Source organism: Giraffa tippelskirchi, chromosome 14 (genome assembly GCF_054371585.1).
Source record: "Giraffa tippelskirchi isolate mGirTip1 chromosome 14, T2T-mGirTip1v1.2.pri, whole genome shotgun sequence".
Taxonomy (NCBI): Eukaryota; Metazoa; Chordata; class Mammalia; order Artiodactyla; family Giraffidae; genus Giraffa; species Giraffa tippelskirchi.
The window spans coordinates 72,108,056-72,130,691 of NC_137288.1; the positions used below are offsets into that span (position 1 = coordinate 72,108,056).

At 51.8% G+C, this 22,636-nt stretch overlaps 1 protein-coding gene across 1 annotated transcript in view; it reads left to right on the forward strand.

The window, feature by feature from the left end:
* PHLPP1 (PH domain and leucine rich repeat protein phosphatase 1) overlaps positions 1-22,636 on the forward strand; it is a 257,597-nt gene that overhangs the window by 225,662 nt on the left and 9,299 nt on the right. The window lies entirely within an intron of this gene.

Here is a 22,636-nt window from a genome sequence, read left to right on the forward strand (position 1 = left end):
GAGACACGGGCTCCATCCCTGGGTCAGGAAGATGCCCTGGAGGAGGGCATGGCAACCCACGCCAGTGTTGTAGCCTGGAGAATCCCATGGACAGAGGAGCCTGGCGGGCTACAGTCTGTGGGTCACAAAGAGTCGGACACAACTGAAGCGAGTGGACTTGGCACACGCACAGCCCCACGAGGGATCAGTGACCAAGAGCTGAGACTGCCCAAGGCCAGGCGCTGCTCCAGACTGGGCCCGCCCATCTTCCCTCTGCTTCGGGCAGATCTGAGCGGACCCGGGAGGCTCAGCGTTCTCACCTCGTGCCTCAGTCACCCCGGAAGTTCTGGGCCGGCTCTCTGACTTCTTGGTGCCTGAACCTCCTGCGGCCAGGGCTCATCAGTTGCCTTGTGTGGCCCCCGCCCCAGACAGGCCGTGTGGACCCCATTCTTCCACAGCTCACCTCCAGAGGAGCCCACTTCCGCCCCAAGCAGGGCCAGCAGAGGCAGCATGACCTGGGGGGTCCACGGAGGGTCCCCGGCAGCTGCTTGTGCCAGAGGCGGCCGCTGGGACCAGCGAGGCCGCGCCCCGACCTCTGCGGCTGACGGGGAGACGGGACGCGGGCATGGCGTGGCTGTTTCCCCAAGACCGGCAGCTCAGGGCGCGCTCCCAGCAAGTCCCGCTGTCCACTCACCACACGTGAGGGACTCTGGAGATGAAGGACGAGACCTTGCCCTTGGGGAGCGTAGGGCCAATAGTGAGTGAAAGAGACCAGTGTGTGCAGGGCTCCTGCTCAGCCTCCTTGCTCTTCCCCAGGAGCCGCCCGGAGCTGCCTGAGGGGCCTTCACTGCAGCCCATTGAGGTGAAAGTGAAGTCACTCAGTCACGTCAGACTCTGCGACCCCACGGACTGTAGCCCGCCAGGCTCCTCTGTCCATGGGATTCCCCAGGCAAGAACACTGGAGTGGGTTGCCGTGACCTCCTCCGGGGGATCTTCCAGACCCAGAGATCAAACCCGGGTTTCCTGCACTGCAGGCGGATTCCTTACCATTTGAGCCGCCAGGGAAGCTCACCGAGGCAGCATCTAATACTGTATGTAGAGCTGCTCATAAAGCTGGAAAGCGCTTAGTATTTGGAGACTCCCCAAAGCCACGGGATCTGCAGGGTGAGTGTGAGGGACACAGGTTCCCCCTATCCCCCCAACTCCCTCATTCCTCTGGGAAGGCCAGAGAATGGGAAAGGGTTGCGGAGCTCCCGCGAGGCCGGGGCCTTGCTGACACACTCGGAGCCCCCCCACTGAGGACCCCAGGAGTTGCAGGTGTGGGCTCAGCCTCAGGTGTGCCTGCCGTGGCTTCCCCGAGGCCCTGGGCGCTCTGACACCCAACGGTGGGACCGGGCTTCTCTCTACGGCTTTGTCGTAGCGCCACCTGCTGGTTAGACTAGACTTGGGTGGAAATGGGTATGACTCCCTTCTCCATCTTTCACTCTTCCAGAAGAAACAGTTACGGTTACTCCTAGACCTGAGACAGAAAGCGCTCCCAAGCACTATCAAGTAGTCAGAGAAGCCATGCTAAACCATGTTACTGTTCCCCGGCGTACTGCTCTGGAAGGTGGAACGGTTGACGACTGGTTCCTGTGATGGGCACTGTTTTTTTCTGGGAAACCAACGTGCAGACATATCAAGAGGTATAACAGGAATCATAGCATTGACCTGGGAGAGAGGAAGTCAGTCTCCAGCATCCATCTAATCCTCTGTTCCTCATGGTGGAGAAAGGGCTTCCCTGGTGGCTCAGCTTGTAAAGAATCTGCCTGCAATGCAGGAGACCTGGGTTCGATCCCTGGGTTGGGAAGATCCTCTGGAGAAGGGAACGATACCCACTGAAGTATTCTGGCCTAGAGAATTCCATGGACTGTACAGTCCATGAGGTCGCAAAGAGTTGGACACGACTGAGTGACTTTCACTTTCATGGTGAAAAATAAAAACCGTAATACACTTTGGATCTGATAGGGCTGATTGTACCTGAGTCAGCTCATTGCTGACACTGCCCAGTAGGGAGAAAAAGAACAATTCCCACGCGAACCTCATCAGAAAGCATTTTGGATTCCCACGAGCACGGACACGTCAGGAAATAGAATTTTTGTCAAGCGTGATGGTTATGGTATCTGCCCCTCCTACCTCCCCATGGTCAAACCAGGTAATTTGTAGATAGACAGTAGCACCTTATGTAAGTGGAAGTGTTGTCTTGTTATAAATGAACAGCTAAGGGTAGTCAGAACATAACTGGGGACACAGCAAAAATGCTTTTTTAAATTAAAATCTCCTAGAGAGAAAACAAAAAACTCCCAGAGAAACAGCCGTTACAACTGTTCCAGGAGGGAGGTTTTGTCATTTCTTGTCACTGAATTTCGTTTTCTTTCAATTTATCCCCCAAAAGGCATTTTGGGCAACTGAATCTACACTTGCCTTATTTCACTGTTGCTGTTCACCTGTTGTGAACTGACTCCTGCTGCTGCAGAGTCGGAAGATCGCTCTAAAGGTTGTCCCCCCATCCCAGCCTTACCAAAATTGCAGCCGAGTTCAGACTTAGCTTGGCAAATCCGTTGCCCTGATCGGTAACCAAGTAGGAGCTCCATCGAGCAGACAAAGCTTTGGGCGATGACAGGAAGCACGCTCCCCAACCACCTCACCACCCGATTCTGCACCGTCCGTTCACGCCACACGTTTAGGAAGCGCCATGGACCACCGCGTGCTCAGCCCTGGGCCCCCTGCTTGGGGCCCACAAATGCAGGGGGCTAGGGTGCCCAGGCCGGCTGACGCCCTGAGGTCTTGGTCTCAGCAAGTTGAGGGTGGTTTCGGGCCCTGCGTGTTGCCCGCTGCCTCCCAGAGGACTGAAGTTGAACCTTCAACAGCAGGACGGGGCCCAAGGGGGCCCAAGGCCGCTTTCCGTCTCCTGGCCGTGTGGTTGAGTAGAAAGCCACACTGCGCCCTGCCCGGGGTTAAGGACACAGACACAAGCGCTGCTTTTGTTGGGTTCCAGTTCACTATGCTTTCGTGTTCTTCTAGATCAGAAGCACAATGCTCTATTCTGTCCAAACATGAACGGCAGACCTGGAGAATCCTCCCGTCTGCCTGTGACTAGAGCTGCTCCCACTGTGATTCCTCTCTTTTTCTAAAGCCACGGAAGTAAAACTGACTTCAGACTGAATTTCAAGTACCTTCTAGTCATTACTATGGTCTTATTCCAATAAACCGAACTTCCTCCTGATTCATGCTCTTATCTATTTGGAGGCAAGTTGAAATGGCAGCTCAGATCATTTCCCAAATGGGGCACCTCCAGCTGTTATCTTTTCCTGAACTCGTTTACAGGTCATTTGCTTTTCTGCGTCTTTAGGAAAACTGCTTTGCAGTTAACATTTGGAGGTTCTTGAGTCAGTTTTACACGTAAAATAAATTGCCATGTCAGCCAGGAATAAATTGTGTACACAAAACGAAGTCTCTTGTTAGTTTGATGTCAATACATTTTAAGAACCCTTCGAACACTCCTCTCCCTAGAGCAGCTCAGGTTTGTGATGGCTCAACGAGAAGTGCCCCCCCCACACCTGGGTGCCCTAAGCACAGTCATTCACACTTTTTCCTCAGGAGATGAAACCATCCTCTGTCCCAGGTAAACCCACAGGACTTTTTCCCCTAGAAACCTCATTACGCATGTATGACAATGCTGTCTGCCCATCGTTTGCGTATACTCTTCCTGTAAACATTTTCACGAGTCCTCTGCTTTTCAAATTTAAAAATCTCATCACAGCTCTAGCCTGGCAGGCCCATGGTCAGGACTCGACGCATCCACTGCAGGGGGTGGATGCGAGTTCGATGCCTGGGCGGGGAACTAAGGTCCTGCACGCTGCATGTCACGGCCAAGAAAAACCATGGTGTTCCTTGGATTACAAGCTGTTGGGTTTTGTTTTTTTTCTCCTTTTCCGTTATCAATACACTCTCTGAAGGATGAGATGCTGTGTCCTGGGGGAGGAAAAGGCAGTGGGCAGGCGGCTCGAGCCCCTCAGCATGGCCTGCGTGGCAGCCTTCTCGATACTGGAAGCCAGGCTGAGCACCGTGGAGCAGGAATGACCCGAGAAAATGATGCGAGAGCCCACCCAGTGCGCACCCCTGAGCGGAGTCCAAACCGTCTGCAGATGGGCTTCTGTGCTTTCTTGCTGGAGCTCCAAACAGACCCGCTTCGTAAACTGCCGAGTGCTTACAGGCAGAGGTTGAGCCTCACTCTGAGCAGAAGCGCTGGGGTGGCCAGAGCGCAGGGAGAGGACCACGGGGATGAGGAATAAACCACGTTTTGAAAGATGTTAGTATTAGATGCGTAGAATGCAGGGGCGGGCTCGGGGTCAGGGCAAAGACGTGCTCCTGGTCTGAGTCGACCCTCGCTTGGAGCTCTCTCAGCCCCGCCCCGTACGGAGCTTCTCTGTCCACCTTCAGGCGTTTCTGCCCTAGATCCCGTGGGATAACACTGCTGACTTCCCGCCTCCAGGCCCCAAAGGAGGCTCACGTGCCATCAGCGGCTTCTCATCAGCGCCCTTCTCGCCTGCCTGCCTGTCTTCCTCCTTCCTGCAGAGCTGAGGCCCCTGACGGCTCCACATGGCGCCTCCTCCTCGTGGGCCAGGCGCCAACGGTGCGAGTGTGGGGCAGATGGACGCTGGGCCTGCGCCCGCAGAGCTCTGAAGACTCGGCTCTTGCGCGGAAAGCAGGACTAACGTTCCCTTGCTCATCAAACACCAGCAGGAGCATGTCTGGTTTTTTCTCCAGCTGCGGAGCCTCACTTGAGCAGCCCTCAGTGTCCCCACTTGCGGATGACGGACACGGCGGGGGTTTCACCAGAGCACCGGCCCCAGGGCTTGCTCTGCTTCAGCTTAACCCTCCCGCAGCCCATCCTCGGGAGATACACATGCCCATCTGTTAACAAAAAAAGTTTGCACACTCAGGATGAGCTTCCTTCAGTAGGAGGCAGGGGCTCTGCAGATCCTGGAGGGCTTGGAGCAAGCTGTCCAGTGGTCGGACACCGCCCCCCCCGCCCCTCCCCAAGCTGGACGTGCGCCTTGGCCTCTGCTGGAAATCACTGACTTGTCACTTCAGCCAGGCTTCTGCTAGAAGCACCCTCAGGGTCTCCAGGCTCTGTCCCCGAGCTTAGTCCATCCTCCACCGTCCAGCTGCGCCAGAACGAGCATCAGCGGTCCTTCCACGCGGCGCCCCGGGCCGTCGCGGCCTCCAGCGCCTCCGTCTCCTCCAGCGGCCCTGAGGGCTGCGGCTCAGCCACGAAGGGGCCGGGGCCACTCCAGGACAGAGACAGGCGTCTGCGAGCCTGCGCTCTTCCTTGTTCAGACCCCGCGCTGTGGCCCCGTCCCCCTGGCCCTGTCTTTGGCCCGTTTCGCAGGCTCTTCGCCGGATCTTCAGAGCCAGGCTCCGCGCTCCTCCTCACTCTCACCCAGGCTCCTCCCTGGGGGTCTCATCCCCGGCGCCTCCCCCATCCACACGCCCCCAGGACCCCCTCCCAGGCCTCGGGCCCCACGAACCCCATGGGCCTCAGATGGGCCCCTCCGCGAGCCCGACGCCAGCAGAACCTGCCTCCTGGCGGCTTTGGACGTGGGCCTCCGGGGATTCCGTCCAGCCTGCCCGCAGTTCTACTGCAGGTTGGGACAGAGAGACGCAGGGGCCGCGTGCTGCTGCCCTGGCAGCCCCTCTGACCGGTCAGAGCCAGAAGGAGCTTTGAGTTTCAAAATGTCTGCCGTTAAACAAAATGTTCGTTTCCTCCCTGGGCTGAGGAGCATGACTTGTGTTAATTCAGGTCTTGGCAGGAGCTGCAGGCGGCGTGGGGCGCGGTGGTGTCACCGGTCTGCAGAGGGTCCCTTCCTTTCCACGGGAGGAGTCCTCCCTGTTTGAGTCCTGCTGTGGGCACTCCATGCCAGGCTGCCTCAGATCGCAGGTGCAACGATTCTGAGCTGTTGTGTGGACTAGGCGTTTCCTGTGGTTCAACTTAACAAACGAGCCCCCCGTGCTGAGAGAGGTGCCCGGTGAGCTGCCCGCCCACCCCCTGCAGGGTCTCCTTCTGTCCAGGGTGTGTTTATTAACGGCCTGGGAACAGACGACTAGCTGTGGTTAGGTTTTTCCCTGTATGTCTATTTTAAATTGCTTATTTAGCCCAGGACAAGCCATTTCACAGCCTCCATAATCAATAAATATCAAGTAAATTCTTCCAAAACCAAGTGGAAACCACAGCCTGGATAATGAGCTGACTTACGCCTTTAATGAATCTCCCCCACGGTCGCCTTGGTGGGCAGCTCACTGCTTTCATGACATTCTTCCCGAGCGGAGACAAATTGGAACAGGCACCCTTTGGGGTTTTCTCAGGAAGCACAACTCATCCTACCACATGAAATGGACGTGGCCTGATTCAGTCAGGCTCCATGAGGACCTGCTGTAGGGCCCAGGCAGATGGTGTGGGACGAAGCTGGCCCCAGGGGGGCCCCAGCACCACCAGCGGGAAGCCTCCACCGCCGGGGAGGGGCCTGGAGGACAGAGTGGTCTCCTGGGAGCATGTGTTCGGCCCTCCATGCACAGAGAACCGTTGGATATGGAAGGAAAATACCAGAACTTCCCTTTTTGTTTGCTTGCATTTCTGCAAGTTGTGAGAGTTAAATTCATATGCTGCAGGACCCCCTGGGACACCAGGGGAGCCTTCACCTTCCAGAGCAGGGGGTGAGGGTTCAGCCCCTGGTTAGAGAGCCAAGATCCAAGAGCCAAGAGCCAAGCCTCGAGGCTGAAATCGCGGCCAAAAAACCAAAACATAAAACAGAATCAGCAGAATCAATATCATAACAAATTCAATAAAGACTTTAAAAATGGTCCACATCAAAAATATCTTAAAAAGAAAATTCATACCTGCTTTAAAGAAGTGTTGGATGCTGCTTTACCTTAGTGGTTGGCTTGATCTTGACGGCAGCTCTAGGAGAAGACTGTTACAATCCTTGTTTCCGTAGGAAGTGGGCTCAGATGGTTCCAGTGATCAGCCGCAGGTCAGGTCACTGCCTGGAGGTGTCAGAGCTGCCTGGCTGGCCCCCAGATGGTGTCTTATCACCTTGTTTAACCATTTCGTGGGTGAGCCCGTCTTCACCTTGTGGTTACGTGTATGTATTGATAGCTTCCCTGGGGGCTCAGATGGTAACGAGTCCGCCAGCAACGAAGGAGACCCGGTTCGGGTTCGATCCCTGGGTCGGGAAGATCCCCTGGGGGAGGGCCTGGCACCCCACTCCAGTGTTCCTGCCTGAAGAATCCCACGGACAGAGGAGCCTGGTGGGTTACAGTCCATGGGGTCGCAAAGAGTCAGTTGCGACTGAGTGACCTACAATTTCACTTTAGTTTTTAAAGGAAACTCCATACTGCTCTCCATAGTAACTATCGGTTTACATGCCGACTAACAGTGAGAAAGGGTTCCCTTTTCTCCACATCCCCTCCAGCATTTATTTTTGTAGATTTTTTGATGATGGCCCTTCTGACTGGTGTGAGGTGGTACCTCATTGTAGTTTTGATTTGCATTTCCCTAATAATTAGTGATGTTGAGCATCTTTTCATGTGTATGTCAGGAGATCTGTATGTCTCCTTTAGAGGAATGTCTTACTTCTGCTACCTGTTTTTTGATGGGTTATTTTTGTTTTTTTGATGTTGAGCTGCATGAGCTGTTTGTATATTTTGGAGATTAATCCTTTGTCAGTTGTTCCATTTGCAAATATTTTTCTCCCATTCTGAGGGTTGTCTTTTCATCTTGTTTATGATTTCCTTTGCAAGGTAAAAGCTTTTAAGTTTAACTCAATCCATTTGTTTCTTTTTTATTTATTTTTATTACTCTAGGAAGTCAATCAAAAAAGATCTTCCTGCAATGTATGTCATAGAGTGTTCTACCTATGTTTTCCTCTAAGAATTTTATAATGTCCAGCCTTGTGTTTGCATCTTTAATCCATTTTGAGTTTATTTTTGTGTGTTAGGGAGTGTTTGGATTTCATTCTTGTACATGTGCTGCTGCTGCTAAGTCGCTTCAGTCGTGTCCGACTCTGTGCGACCCCATAGACGGCAGCCCACCAGGCTCCGCCGTCCCTGGGATTCTCCAGGCAAGAGTACTGGAGTGGGTTGCCATTTCCTTCTCCAGTGCATGAAAGGGAAAAGTGAAAGTGAAGTCGCTCAGTCGTGTCCGACTCTTAGCGACCCCATGGACTGTAGCCCACCAGGCTCCTCCGTCCATGGGATTTTCCAGGCAAGAGTACTGGAGTGGGGTACCGTTGCCTTCGTAGCTGTCCAGTTTTCCCAGCACCACTTATTGAAGAGACTGTCTTTTCTCTCTTGTATATTCCTGCTCCTTTGTTACAGATTAGGTGCTGGGGTTTGTCTCTGGGCTTTCTCTCCTGTTCTGTTGATCTGTGTTTCTGTTCTTGCGCCAGGACCACACTGTCTTGATGACTGCAGCTTCCTTAGGTGGTTTCATCTCTGCCTCCTTCTGTCCGCCTCCATCAGCCAGATCTGATCCTGGCTCAGACGTCACCTCCTCAGAAGGGTCTCCTTGACCACCCAACCTAAGGTGGCCCCTTTGAAATCACCCTGAACTAGATGGCTGCATTTTTATTTCTTCATATCCTTTGTCAATACTGACATGAGCTTGTTGATTCTTTGTGCAGCATTCCTTCATTATATTGGAAGCTTCATGGGAGTGAAAAGTCACCTGTGTTTGTGAAGTGTCCCCAATGCGACCAATAGTACCAGGCCCACAGGCGGCAGGTGACAAAACCAGATGTCCAAGTGGACATGTAAATGACTTCCTCCTCCTTCACTGTGACTTCTTTTGAAGGTCAAGAAGGGCTTACAGAATGCTTGGGATAATTCCAGGCCATGATGGCTGCAGAAAGTCGAGGGAGATTTTGTTTTGACGTCTTTTAGCCTCAGCTTTCTTAGTCAGGTGAACTAAGTGCCAGGGGTCACAGGTGAATGACCCTGGGGATTCAGTCTCTTACTGAGGAGGCTCCCACCCAAAGGTCACCCCTGGGACAGCCCAAGCAGAAAGAAGCCTGGAGGGTGGAGGATAGTTAGGTCATGGAGAGGTTGTTGACAGAAAGGGAACATTGGCTTCCAGGAAATGGGAGGGGCCCTGCTGGGAGCCAAGGTGTGGGAGGGCGGAGGTCATGTCCTTGCCCCCCCAGCAGTGTGGCCCCCGCCCTCCTGACTGCCCGGTGGTCACACACACGCCTCCTTTCTTCTCACAGGCTGCGTTTCTGGGCCCTCTCGCCAGCCTCTTGACTCTCTTCTCTTTGCCAAATCCTAGGGCCAGCTATGTCTCTTCCTGACCTCTCTGAAGCTGCTGACTCTATGAATCACTTTCTATTGCTCTTGGCAGGCTTCCTTACAGAAAAAAACCCTTTTGCTAGATTAATATTGACCACAAAGGATACGTTTTTACACTTTTTTTTTACATCTCATTTTTCAATCTCAATGGATTCAACTTGTTGAAGCTATAATACATTGCAATTAAATATTGGAGGCAGGAGCTGGGGACAAAAGGCAATATCAATAGAATGTGTGTTAAATATTGAAGTTTTCAAGATGAAAATGAATTACCTTATTCTTTCCTTTGGACAGGCAGCTGCTCAGCACAGCGCACTCCCAGGTGGCAAAAGCACTGGTTAGCCTCCACCATGTGCCCGCAGCTTGGAGCACAACGTCCAGCGCGCTTTGTGGCTTTTGTTCCTTGAAGCAGGCACTCGCGCCCGGGTGACAGCAGCAGTGTGTGTAGGCCGGGTCATCTGGGGTCTGGACTCACGAGACTGTTGGCTTTGAGGCTCTGCAGTGAGCTCACACTGCGGGATGCTCTGCTTCCCGCTGCAGTCCCCCCCGAATAGACCATCAGTGACGATGCTCGAGGAAGAAATTGGAGAATTACTGTTTGAAGGCAAATTCCAGACTGTTCTACCAAAAGCTTATTCACGCACGTGCGCGCACACACACAAACACACACACACACACACACTGGATGCTGCCCTGAGTGCAGTGCGGCTCTAACTGAGTTTTGAAATTTTGATAGAATATACTGGATGCACTCTAATGGCAGAAAGGGAAGAGGAACTAAAGAGCCTCTTGATGAAGGTGAAAGAGGACAGTGAAAAAACTGGCTTAAAACTCAGCATTCAAAAAGTCAAGATCATGGCATCCAGTCTGATCACTTCATGGCAAATAGACGGGGAAACAATGGAAACAGTGAGAGACTTCTTTAGGGGCTCCAAAATCACTGCAGACGATGACTGCAGTCATGAAATTAAAAGACACTGGCTCCTTGTAAGAAAAGCTATGACAAACCTAGACAGTGTATTAAAAAGCAGAGACATCACTTTGCTGACAAAGGTCCATACGGTCAGAGCTATGGTTTTTCCAGTGGTCATGTATGGATGTGGGAGTTGGACTATAAAGAAAGCTGAGCACCAAAGAACTGATGCTTTTGAACTGTGGTGTTGGAGAAGACTCTTGAGAGTCCCTTGGACTACAAGGAGATCCAACCAGTCCATCCTAAAGGAGATCAGTCCTGAATATTCATTGGAAGGACTGTTGCTGAAGCTGAAACTCCAATATCTTGGCCACCTGAAATGACCCTGATGCTGGGAAAGATTGAAGGCCAGAGGAGAAAAGGGTGGCAGAGGATGAGATTGGTTAAATAGCATAAGTGACTCAATGAACATGAATTTGAGCAAACTGTGAGAGACAGTGAAGGACAGGGAAGACTGGCGTGCTGCAGTCCACAGGGTTACAAAGAGTCAGACATGACTTAACAATTGGACAATGACAACAGGATTCTAACACCTGTTCAGAGACTTTTGTCTCAAGAGGCTTTAGTCTCTTGTGTGTTGTTTTTGATGACGATTTCAATACACAAATGTGGAGAAAACCATGAAGTGAGCTGAGTGCACATGTTCAGAGATGAGTGTCCTATCTGAGGTTATTAAGCTAAACCCACACCCGAGCTCAGGGTCACAGGCACCCGTGCCCTCACATTCTCATCTGATGGTGAGAACCCCCTTGCAGATCTCTCTTTAAGCAACTGGTTTTTAGAATAAATCCCTTTGTGAGGTCGGCTTTGTCCGGGATCTGGTGCTCCGGAAACCAGACTGTAGGCTGGGACAGGAGACGGGCAGAGTTGACCTGACGTCTGCAGTAGACCCAGGGCACTGGGGGCTGAATCTTGTGCCAGGAGGGTCTGAGGTCAGGCAGGACTGGGGGCATGAGACTAACCACTCCAGGAAACGAAGGGCCGTCTCCACGAGTCCTGAAAGGTTTGGGAACGATGCATCTGATGGGGTCATCGGAGCTGTTGCTGTGTTTTCCCCACTGTGGTTCTCCTGCCCTGGCAGGCAGGTTCTTTACCACTGAGCCACCTGGGAAGCCCTTCTTGGCAGTGAGTCTCAACCCTGGCTCTACACGAGAGTACTTGGGGAGTATTAAAAAAAGAATACTGATGCCAGGATCGCACCCTGAGAAATTCTGATTTAAGTGGCCTGGGGGTGGGACCTTCATGAGTATTTTTGAAAGCACCTGAGGTGATGCCATTGTGCTTCTGGGGGGGAATCATAGTGGTGGGAGGAGAAGGGGAGAAAATGGAGAGTTCTTTCTCCAGCTCTGGGTGAGGCAAGGACTCAAGTACCCCATTTAACATGAATGGAAATCAGAACACTAATTGTTCATAGAAGAACAAGGCCTGACAGGTTGCTTCACCTCGAGAGACTCCTTCGAGGTAGGGGGACAGGGCCTGGCGGGGCCGCCAGTTCCCAGAGCCAGCTGGCCTGGAGGCGACGCCTCTCCGCTGGTAAACCGCACTTCCTATCGGAAGCCCTGTGTCTGAGGGGGAGGGTGCGGACAGTGACGGGACCCCACATCTGAGGGGAGCGTGGGGACGGTGACAGGACCCCACGTCTGAGGGGAGCGTGGGGACGGTGACAGGACCTTGACTCTGAGGGGATGGTGGGGACAGTGACAGGACCCTGACTCTGAGGGGAGGGTGGGGACGGTGACAGGACCCCGCGTCTGAGGGGAGGGTGGGGACGGTGACAGGACCCTGACTCTGAGGGGATGGTGGGGACAGTGACAGGACCCTGACTCTGAGGGGATGGTGGGGACAGTGACAGGACCCTGACTCTGAGGGGAGGGTGGGGACGGTGACAGGACCCTGACTCTGAGGGGAGGGTGGGGACGGTGACAGGACCCTGACTCTGAGGGGAGGGTGGGGACAGTGACAGGACCCTGACTCTGAGGGGAGGGTGGGGACGGTGACAGGACCCCGCGTCTGAGGGGAGGGTGGGGACGGTGACGGGACCCTGACTCTGAGGGGAGGGTGGGGACGGTGACAGGACCCCGCGTCTGAGGGGAGGGTGGGGACGGTGACAGGACCCTGACTCTGAGGGGATGGTGGGGACAGTGACAGGACCCTGACTCTGAGGGGAGGGTGGGGACGGTGACAGGACCCCGCGTCTGAGGGGAGGGTGGGGACGGTGACGGGACCCTGACTCTGAGGGGAGGGTGGGGACAGTGACGGGACCCTGACTCTGAGGGGAGGGTGGGGACGGTGACAGGACCCCGCGTCTGAGGGGAGGGTGGGGACGGTGACAGGACCCTGACTCTGAGGGGATGGTGGGGACAGTGACAGGACCCTGACTCTGAGGGGAGGGTGGGGACGGTGACAGGACCCCGCGTCTGAGGGGAGGGTGGGGACGGTGACGGGACCCTGACTCTGAGGGGAGGGTGGGGACAGTGACAGGACCCTGACTCTGAGGGGAGGGTGGGGACAGTGACGGGACCCTGACTCTGAGGGGAGGGTGGGGACGGTGACAGGACCCCGCGTCTGAGGGGAGGGTGGGGACAGTGACAGGACCCTGACTCTGAGGGGAGGGTGGGGACGGTGACAGGACCCCGCGTCTGAGGGGAAGGTGGGGACAGTGACAGGACCCTGACTCTGAGGGGAGGGTGGGGACAGTGACGGGACCCTGACTCTGAGGGGAGGGTGGGGACAGTGACGGGACCCTGACTCTGAGGGGAGGGTGGGGACGGTGACAGGACTCCGCGTCTGAGGGGAAGGTGGGGACAGTGACAGGACCCTGACTCTGAGGGGAGGGTGGGGACGGTGACAGGACTCTGACTCTGAGGGGATGGTGGGGACGGTGACAGGACCCTGACTCTGAGGGGAGGGTGGGGACGGTTACAGGACCCCATGTCTGAGGGGAGGGTGGGGACAGTGACAGGACCCTGCGTCTGAGGGGATGGTGGGGACAGTGACAGGACCCTGACTCTGAGGGGAGGGTGGGGACAGTGACGGGACCCCATGTCTGAGGGGAGGGTGGGGACAGTGACAGGACCCTGACTCTGAGGGGAGGGTGGGGACGGTGACAGGACCCTGACTCTGAGGGGAGGGGAGGGACAGTGACAGGACCCCGCGTCTGAGGGGAGGGTGGGGACAGTGACAGGACCCTGACTCTGAGGGGATGGTGGGGACAGTGACAGGACCCTGACTCTGAGGGGAGGGTGGGGACAGTGACGGGACCCTGCGTCTGAGGGGAGCGTGGGGACAGTGACAGGACCACGGCCAGGAAGTGGCGGCTCCGGAGTGGCAGCAACTCATGTCCCCAGAGGAGGGAAATTGGGCCCTGGGCAGGGCCCAGAAGGCACCGCTGGCGGAAGACATCAGGGGCACCCTTGGGTGGACCCCAGGGGTGATGTGGGGGACCTGGGTGGGGGTGAGGTGAGCTCAGCCCCGTGGCCAGGTGACCCTTGCAGAGAGAACACCCCTCCTCTCTGACTTCCAGTCAGAATGAGGGTGCGTGAGGCATCCAGCTGGTGCTTCTGGATCTCAGGCCTGGCCCTTCCGCAGGGCAAACCAATTAACCTTTGAGCCTCAGTGGGGTGAGAAAACACCACGTCCCCTCGCATACTTTCCAGAGGTTAACTGTGCTCCGTTCCAGCACCTCCAGGAAGCCCTGTGCGTCCTCGTCAGGGTCTCCTCCCTGCCCTGCTTCCTCTCTTTCTGCACCTTCCTTCAGGCACCGTCTCATACTGGCTTGAATTAAACATCAGCATCTAAAGTGGCAGAGCTGGCTGGAACTTGGAGCCTGACATGAGGATTTTATTTTATTTTAATTCACAGGATTTTATTTTATTTTATTCACACCAGTCTCTTCCACTAACTTAAAAGTCCAGGGCATCTTAATAGAGGTGTCATCATTTGTACAGCACCCTGCTGTGTAAGGAACACTTATATATTTATCATCTCGCCAAACTGTTGAAGTCTGAAGACAGATGTAACTACACCTGAACCTTGTCCAGTCTCTGTGTTATCAGGTGCAGAGGCTTCCCACCTCCAGACCACCTGTCAGTGAGAGATTTTTGACGCTCGAAGAACTGATTCCTCTTGCCAGAATTCGTCAGAGCCACCATATTGTGAACCTGAACTCTAAGGAACAGTGCTGGAGCCAGACTCACCTGAGCAGCCCATCCTGGGTGGCCATTCTCTTGTCCAGGAGCAGCCCCTCTGCCTTTATCCTCTCCCTCCTTCAGCCTGTGCACTTAAGCCCTGGTTGTTGTTGTTCAGTTGCTCAGTCGTGTCTGAGTCTTTGTGACCCCATGGACTGCAGCACGCCAGGCCTCCCTGTCCATCACCAACTCCCAGAGTTTACACAAACTCATGTCCATTGAGTCAGTGATGCCATCCAACCATCTCACCCTCTGTCGTCCCCTTCTCCTCCTGCCTTCAATCTTTCCCAGCATCAGGGTCTTTTCCAATGAGTCAGTTCTTCCCATCAGGTGGTCAAAGTATTGGAGCTTCAGCTTCAACATCAGTCCTTCCAATGAGTATTCAGGGTTGATTTCCTTTAGGATGGACTGGTTTGAGCTCCTTGCTGTCCCTGGGGACATGTGGTAAGCACACCCCTCCCATCATGGCTTACCACACACTCCCCAAAGGTCCTGAAGAGGCTTTGTGTTAACAGTTGATCAGAGTTTCAGCTGACTTGGTTGCCCGCCCATCCCATCTCCCCTGGTCTGGCCCCCTCTGGGGTCCATCTGTCAGGGATTTTCCTCTCCTCAGGGCCTGAGTGTGGTGCTAGTTTCTGGTGAACCAGACTTTGTAATAAAATCCTGCACAAATAATCAGCTCTGAGTGGGAAGCGCAGGTGGCTCAGATGGTAAAAATCCGCCTGCCAAGCAGGAGACAGTGAGCTCCATCTCTGAGTCAGGAAGATCCCCTGGAGGAGGGAAGGGCAACCCACTCCAGTATTCTTGCCTGGGAAATCCCACGGACAGAGGAGCCTGGTGGGCTACGGTCCATGCGGTTGATTGCAAGGAGTGGGAAACGAGTTAGCAACTAAATCAAATTACGCATCGAGCAGGAACCCTTTTGTATGTCCTATTGCAGAGCCTCACATGGCTCTGAGCACATGTCTGTGCAGCCAGGGCCCTGGAGGTGAGGCTGTGCTGAGAACCTGGGAGGCTTCTGGGTGGAGCTTTCTGATCATTTCACATGATGTACTCTGCATACATTAGGCCTGGCGTGCTGCAGTCTATGGGATCGCAAAAAGCCAGACACGACTGGGCGACTGAACAACAACAACAACTCTGCATGTAGGTTAAATAAGCAGGGTGACAATATACAGCCTTGACGTGTTCCTGTCTCAATTTGGAACCAATCTGTTGTTCCATGTCTGGTTCTAACTGTTGCTTCTTGACTTGCATACAGATTTTTCAGGAGGCAGGTGGATGTCTGTTTTCCCATCTCGTTAAGAATTTTCCAGTTTGTTGTGATCCGCACAGTCCAAGGCTTTAGTCAATGAAACAGAGGTAGATATTTTTTAGAATCCTCTTGCCTTCTCTATGATCCAACCAATGTTGGCAGTTTGATCTCTGATTCCTCTGCCTTTTCTAAATCCAGCTTGTACATCTGAATATTCTCGGTTAAGATAAGCCCCAAAGATAGCATATTACAAACACTGTTCTGCACCTTGATTTTTTTTTCACCTAATACTGTATCAGAGATCTCTCCACGTCTGTACTCAGAGATCTTACTTGCGGCTTCTTACAGTGGTGTGCCTACCGCGTCACCAAGAGTGGACAACTTGTTTTATTCAGTCTGTTCATGGGTGTTTGGTTTGTTTCCTACGTTTTGCTGTCACATATAATGCCACCATGCTTTGCAAAAACACTGCTTTGCTTTCCTTTCCAATGTCTCTTTGGGATCGATTTCTACAAGTGGGATTCCTGAGTTAAAGGATAAATGTGTGAGGGATATCAGGAGGCACTGCAAATTCCCCTTCCTAACGGTCATTCATACTGTTTTGCATTAAAAACAATTTGCCCACACTACGCGGCCTGCGGGATCTGAGTTCCCTGACCAGGCGTTGAACCTGCAGCCCGTGAACTGGAAGCATGGCTCACCCTTCTGACGGCGAGCACTGTGGTGACTCCTCCCTGATTTTGAACTACATGTCAATGGGGTCACTTTTGTATCTGCCTTCTTTTGTTCAACATTGTGAGATTCACCCTTTATATCATGTGTAACCATGGTTTGTTCTTTTTCATTACTATATAGTATTTCATTTTTTGAATTATGCTGTAGTTTATGTATTCATTCTACTGTTAGTAGGCATTTTAGTCATTTTTTCTTTGAAGTGGTTATGAATAGTGTTGCTATTAACACTCTTGCTGAATTTCCATGGAATTTTATACCCAGGAGTGGAATTTCTGGATCATAAGGTATGCATATTCTCTATTTAGTAGATATGGATGATTGATTTTCTGGAGTATTTATACTGAGGTATGCTCTCATTATCAGTACATGAGATTTAGTTGTTCCAAAAATCTCATCAACCCTAGGTATTCTCTGTCTTTTAATTTAATTTTGTGATGATGTTTGTGACCCCATGGGCTATAGCCTGCCAGGCTCCTTAGCCTGCCAGGCTCCTGTCTCCATGGAATTCTCCAGGCCAGAATACTGGAGAGGGTAGCCATTCCCTTCTCCAGGGTATCTTCCCAACCCAGGTCTCCCACATTGAAGGTGGATTCTTTACCAGCTGAGCCACCAGGGAAGCCTTACAAAATTTTATTTTAATGTTGAGTACCTTTTAATATGTTTAATGTGCTTATTGGTCATTTGGTTATATTCTTTTGTGAAGTAACTATTCAAGTCTTTTGTTCATTTGTCTGTTGGGTTGCATATCTTTTTCTTGTTGACTTCTAGGACCTTTTACATATTCTGAAGTTAAATTACTTGTTGGGTGTATGTACTATGTCACCTTACACTCGGAGGCTTGCCCCTTCACCTTCTTAATGTTGTCTTTGATGAGTAAAAGTCTCTAATTTCAATTAAGTCTAGCTGCCCAGTCTCTCTTTCTAGAGTTAGTGCATTTTAGATTTTTCTCTGTTTTTTCCCAGATGATTTAGTATTTCATCTTTTACATTTAGTTCTACAATCCATCTGGAATTGATTTCTGTGTGTAGTGTGAATTAGGTGTCAAGGCTCATTTTTCTCCCATATGGTTATCCAGTAGATCCAACACTGTTTATTAACGGTTGGTCTTTCCTTATTGTACTGCACTATCACCACGGTCATCAGTCAGATGATCATATATGTTTAGGTCTGTGTCTGGACATTCTGTGCTGTTTCATTAGTTTATTTGTCTGTTTTTATGCCCTTATCACACCGTCTTAGTTGCTGCAGCTTTATAACATGTCTTTTTTTCAATTGTGGAAAAATACCCATAACATAAAGCATCATCATTTTAACCATTTTTAAGTATACAGTTAAGTGGCATTAAGTAGCTTCACAGTGTTGGGCAACTATCACCAGCATACACATCCAGAATTTTTAAAATTTTAAACACTAAAAATTTTTAAATTTTACAAAGCATATAGCATAAAGTGTGCCATCTTAACCATTTGTAAGTGGACAGTGCAGTAGTGCTAAGTGTATTTACACTGTTGTGCAACAGATCTCCAGTGCGTCTTCTGAAACGCACTCTGTACCTGTTAAATAACAACTCCCATTTTCCCTTGTCTCCTGGGAACTTCTACTTCCTAGAGTTTGACTACGCTAGACACCTCATGTGAGGGGAGTCGTGCAATGTCTGTCCTTTTATGTCTGGCTTATTTCACTTAATAGAATGTCCTCAAGGTTCCTTTGTGTTTTAACAGGTATCAGACTTTCCTTCCTTTGCAAGGCTGAATGATATCGCATGTGTAGACCACATTTTTGTGTATCCATTTCTCCATTGATGGATGACAGTTTGCTTCCATCTTTTGGCTATTGTGAATAATGCTGCTATGAACATGAACAAACAAGTATCTACTTCAATATATCAAAAACAATTCTGGAAAGTTCCAAAAAACAAAACTGGAATTTCCCATGCACCTCCAAGTATTTACATAGCATTGAGTGTGAGAAGTAATCTAGAGATGATTTAAAATATACAGGAAGATGTGCATAGGTTATATACAAATACTGTGCTATTTTCTATGAGGGACTTGAACATCCACAGATTTGGGTATTCAGTGGGAGTGGGGGCACCCTGAAACCAATCCCCGAGAGATACCGTGTTATTTCTTATCATACCATAGTGACCCTGCCCAAACGTATGGTCCCCTCTTCTTCAGGAGAGACGGTGGGCCCCGCAACACCCATCTCTTCTCACACTGTCTCCTTCTGGTTCTTGCTCCAGGCTCTGTGTCCAACTCCTTGCTGATGACCCTGAGTTTCGGGACTCCAGAGGAACTCACTCATCCTTGGTCACCTGCAGGTCCCAGCATCACACGCTCGGGCCCGCCGGTGTCCTGGAGCTGAATGTGGAGGAGGAGAGTGAGACTGTGTTTAGGTCTGCGGTCCCCAGCCAGCTTGGCTTTGGTCAGTGAACTGGCTTGTGGCTTATTCCTTGGGCAGCAGTCAGAAGCCTGGCGGGGTAAGGTGCTGATATGCAAGCTTTGTGCTTCGTCTTCTGTCTTCCCCTCCCTCCATTCCACGCACCCAAGAGGCTCTGAGTGGCGTCTCCTCGGGAGGTTTGAAGATAAGTCTGTTCAGTGCCAGCAGCTCTGTTTCTTTGGAATTGCTTGAGAAGTTGCATTTAAGGGCTTGAAGAGGGGAGAGGAAAGAAGTTGGTAGGCTCAAGACTAGCAAGACCCAGGTCTCTGGCGAAGTGGCAACACTCTGAAAGGATTCCTGTGTGGGATGCCATACTGCCTGGGCCCTGGACACTGGAGTTGCCAACAATGACAAAGAGTTTGGAGCCCTCAAGCAAAACATGAGTGTCTCACCATTGGCTTGGAGACACAGAGTAGGCTTGGGCACTCAGCAGCAAGCAGGAAAGACAAAGGAACAGAGGTGTCTCCCAGGTGCTTTGAGTCGGCCCCAAACATCAGACGCTCAATCTTGGGCTATAGGATACGTGTGTGTGTGTCTAATTAATGGTGGTCAAGGTTGATTTTCCTGTTAACTTGGCAGGCTGGAGATTCTTAGGGGTTGAATTGTGTCCTCTCAAAAGATATTTTGAAGTCCTAAGCTGTAGCACTTCAGAATGTGACCTTATTTGGAAATAAGGTCTTTATAAAGGTAAACAAGTTACAGTGAGGTCACTAGGGTGGGCCCTAATCCATTATGGCTGGTGTCCTTACAGGAGGGGAAATTTGGACAAAGAGACACAAAGAACACCATGGACTCCAGAGCTGTGAGATGATACAGCTTTGTTTAATTGGTGGGTAGCTGATTTACAGCATTGTGTTAATACATTTCTATTGTTTAAACCACACAATGGTTTACATTATCACAGCAACCCTAGGAAACCAATACAGAGGTTCAGAATTGGATTTAAGGAGAATAGAGAAAGGCGGTATTTCTTAACGCCCGTGGATTTATGAACTGAGGTTCCCACCAGCTGGCAACAGGAGAGCTAATTTCCTGAACATCCGTGTGGTTTTCTGAAAAAAGTTTCTAAGACTGTCTAGTATCCTTCAGCTGTCCATTCAAGGTTACACTATCTCCTCTCTGGAAAGCGCTTTCCCCTCCTTCAACCCTCCCAAGCGTGTGGTCAGGTGGATTCCACAGCACTGCTGAGCAGAGAGGGTCAGGGCCAAGAGCGCGCTTTGGATTCTTGGCCTCTGGGCCGGCCCGTCTCTCTGCTATCAGGACATGCTCTCCCCTGTGGTCAGTGTCCTTCAGGATGGAAGCTCCCTTTATGGTCACACTGTGATCCCATCCCCTGGCAGAAAGCAGGGATGAACAGAAAGTTCCCACGATTATATGGAAAACAGAAGCCAAAGTGAGGAGGACTGGATGAGGGCGGGCTGAGCCGGCCACTGGCGATGTGAGGGTGACTCAAGCTCAGTAGGAGCCAGTCAGATGCCCTGTTTGATAAGAAGCTAGTGCAGACGTGGTGCCGTGAATAATGATGTGTTTGCGAGGTCTGTACCTCCCCAGAAGTACCTGGCTGGTGTGGGTTGGACCACATCGTGAACACCGCGTTCAGGGCTAGGATCCGGTTCCCCCGGGTCTCCACCGCACTGGTGAGCTGTCAGAGCACACCCACGGGATGTGCGTGCTGGGAGTCCAGGCAAACGATGGGGGCCGGTCTTGGTTTGGACGGGAGGCTGGGGTGGCAGGGGTGCCCGCATCCTGCGAGGGCGGGCTTGGCTCTGATGTGGGAGGGGCCAGGTGGCACAGCGCCGCTGGGAATGAGGTGGTCGTGCTAGGTCAGACCGGATGGAACTGTTGAGCGGAGGCTCCCCAGATGGCAAACGGCTGCCCCGGAAAATGTTTACACCAAGAATGGGAGGCCCAGGACGAAGCCTGCAAGGGGAGGGTGGGGATCACTTCCTGTAGTCTATCTAGCACGACGCCTCTGACTGCACACAGTTTCCAGTAAAAGCCCCCTTCATTCATTTCACTTTTATTGTAGGAAACTTCGAGGTTGTAGCAAAATTAAGAAAATCTTTTTTCATGAGCAATGATAAAAACTAAGAAGAGACTGAGGACAACGTGGAGGGTCTTAGAATTTGTCATGAGGCCACCAGGGGGCAGAGGAAGACAGCTCTTTGGAGCCAGGAAAACCACGGCGGTCCCAGTCCTTTCCCAGCACAGAAAGCTTGAGTTAAAAAAAGAACAAGCATTGCACAAGGATGGCTTTGCCACCATCAGGAGTTTCTGGTGTTCGGAGGTAGTTTGCATTTTACAGATAGAGTGTTGAGTATTAGATGGAACACTACCTGTAACTGGAACTCAGCGAGCCAAAATTCAGTCAGACCTGCTGTTTAGCAGGTGCTTCTGGCTTACACACGTGTGCCAGTGTATAGGGTCACTGTCTTCAGAGAATGCTCCATCGAGCTGCTCCTTTGGCTGCTGCCATTTGATTTAGAAGAGAATCAACCTCAGGTCCAGTCTTGACCTCAGGAAAGTTTGAAATTGTTACTTTCTTGTTGTTCAGTCACTCAGTCGTGTATGACTCTTTGCACCCCATGGACTGCAGCACGCCAGGATTCACTGTTCTCCACTCTCTCCTGGAGTTTGCCCAGAGAGATAGAGTCTGCCCACTTTTGTTCATCGATTGAGTCGGTGATGCCATCCAACCGTCTCCTCCTCTGTCTCCTCCTCCTCCTCCTGCCTTCAATCTTTCCCAGCATCAGGGTCTTTTCCAATGAGTTGGTTCTTCGCGTCAGGTGGCCAAAGGATAGGAGCTTCAGCTTCAGCATCAGTCCCTCCAGTGAATATTCAGGGTTGATTTCCTTTAGGATTGATTGCTTTTATCCCCTTGCAAGTGACTCTCAAGAGTTTGTTACTCTCAGAGCCTGTTCTCCTACATGATGGACTTTTTCCACTGAAGCATGGCTGACTCACAAAGCGCTAAGAAAGCAGACAGCGCATGGTGCCCCGTCACCAGGCACAGGGAAGGCACAGGGACGTGCCTCTGTGGGAGCCTCATACCTGGGAGTTGATTCTCTTATGCCAGGAATATGGGCCTTCCCTGGTGGCTCAGATGGTAACCCACCTGCAATGCAAGAGACCAAGGCTCAATCTCTGGGTGGGGAAGATCCCCTGGAGAAGGGAATGGCCACCCACTCCAATATCCTTGCCTGGAGAACCCCATGGACAGAGGGGCATGGTGGGCTGCAGTCCATGGGGTCACAAAGAGTCGGACACGACTGAGCAACTAACACTTTCAAGCATTTTATGCAGTGATCTTATGGGTTGAATTAAAGTACTTTTTCATCCTGAAGGTCTATCTCCCCCCAGTTCTACAAAGTGAGGATGAAAGATAACATCCCCTTCACAAAAGCTGAGGCTCTGAGGACTTCTTTCTCCCAGTCCCTTCGGTCAGCAGATGTTTATGAGCTCTGTGTCGGACCTGATGAACGTTGAGGGGTTCGGAGATTAACTGAGGACTCAGACATGGGACCTGAGAACAGGGTGTGGCCTGAGGCGCCACAGGGACGTGTCGAGGGGGCTGTGCCCGCAGAAGAGGAGGTCCCAAGGCTCAGCTGAGGAAGACGGACCCAAGGAGGCTGTATCGATGTGGTCACTTTTAGCTGCTCCAGCTCCCTCCAGGCAGCTGGC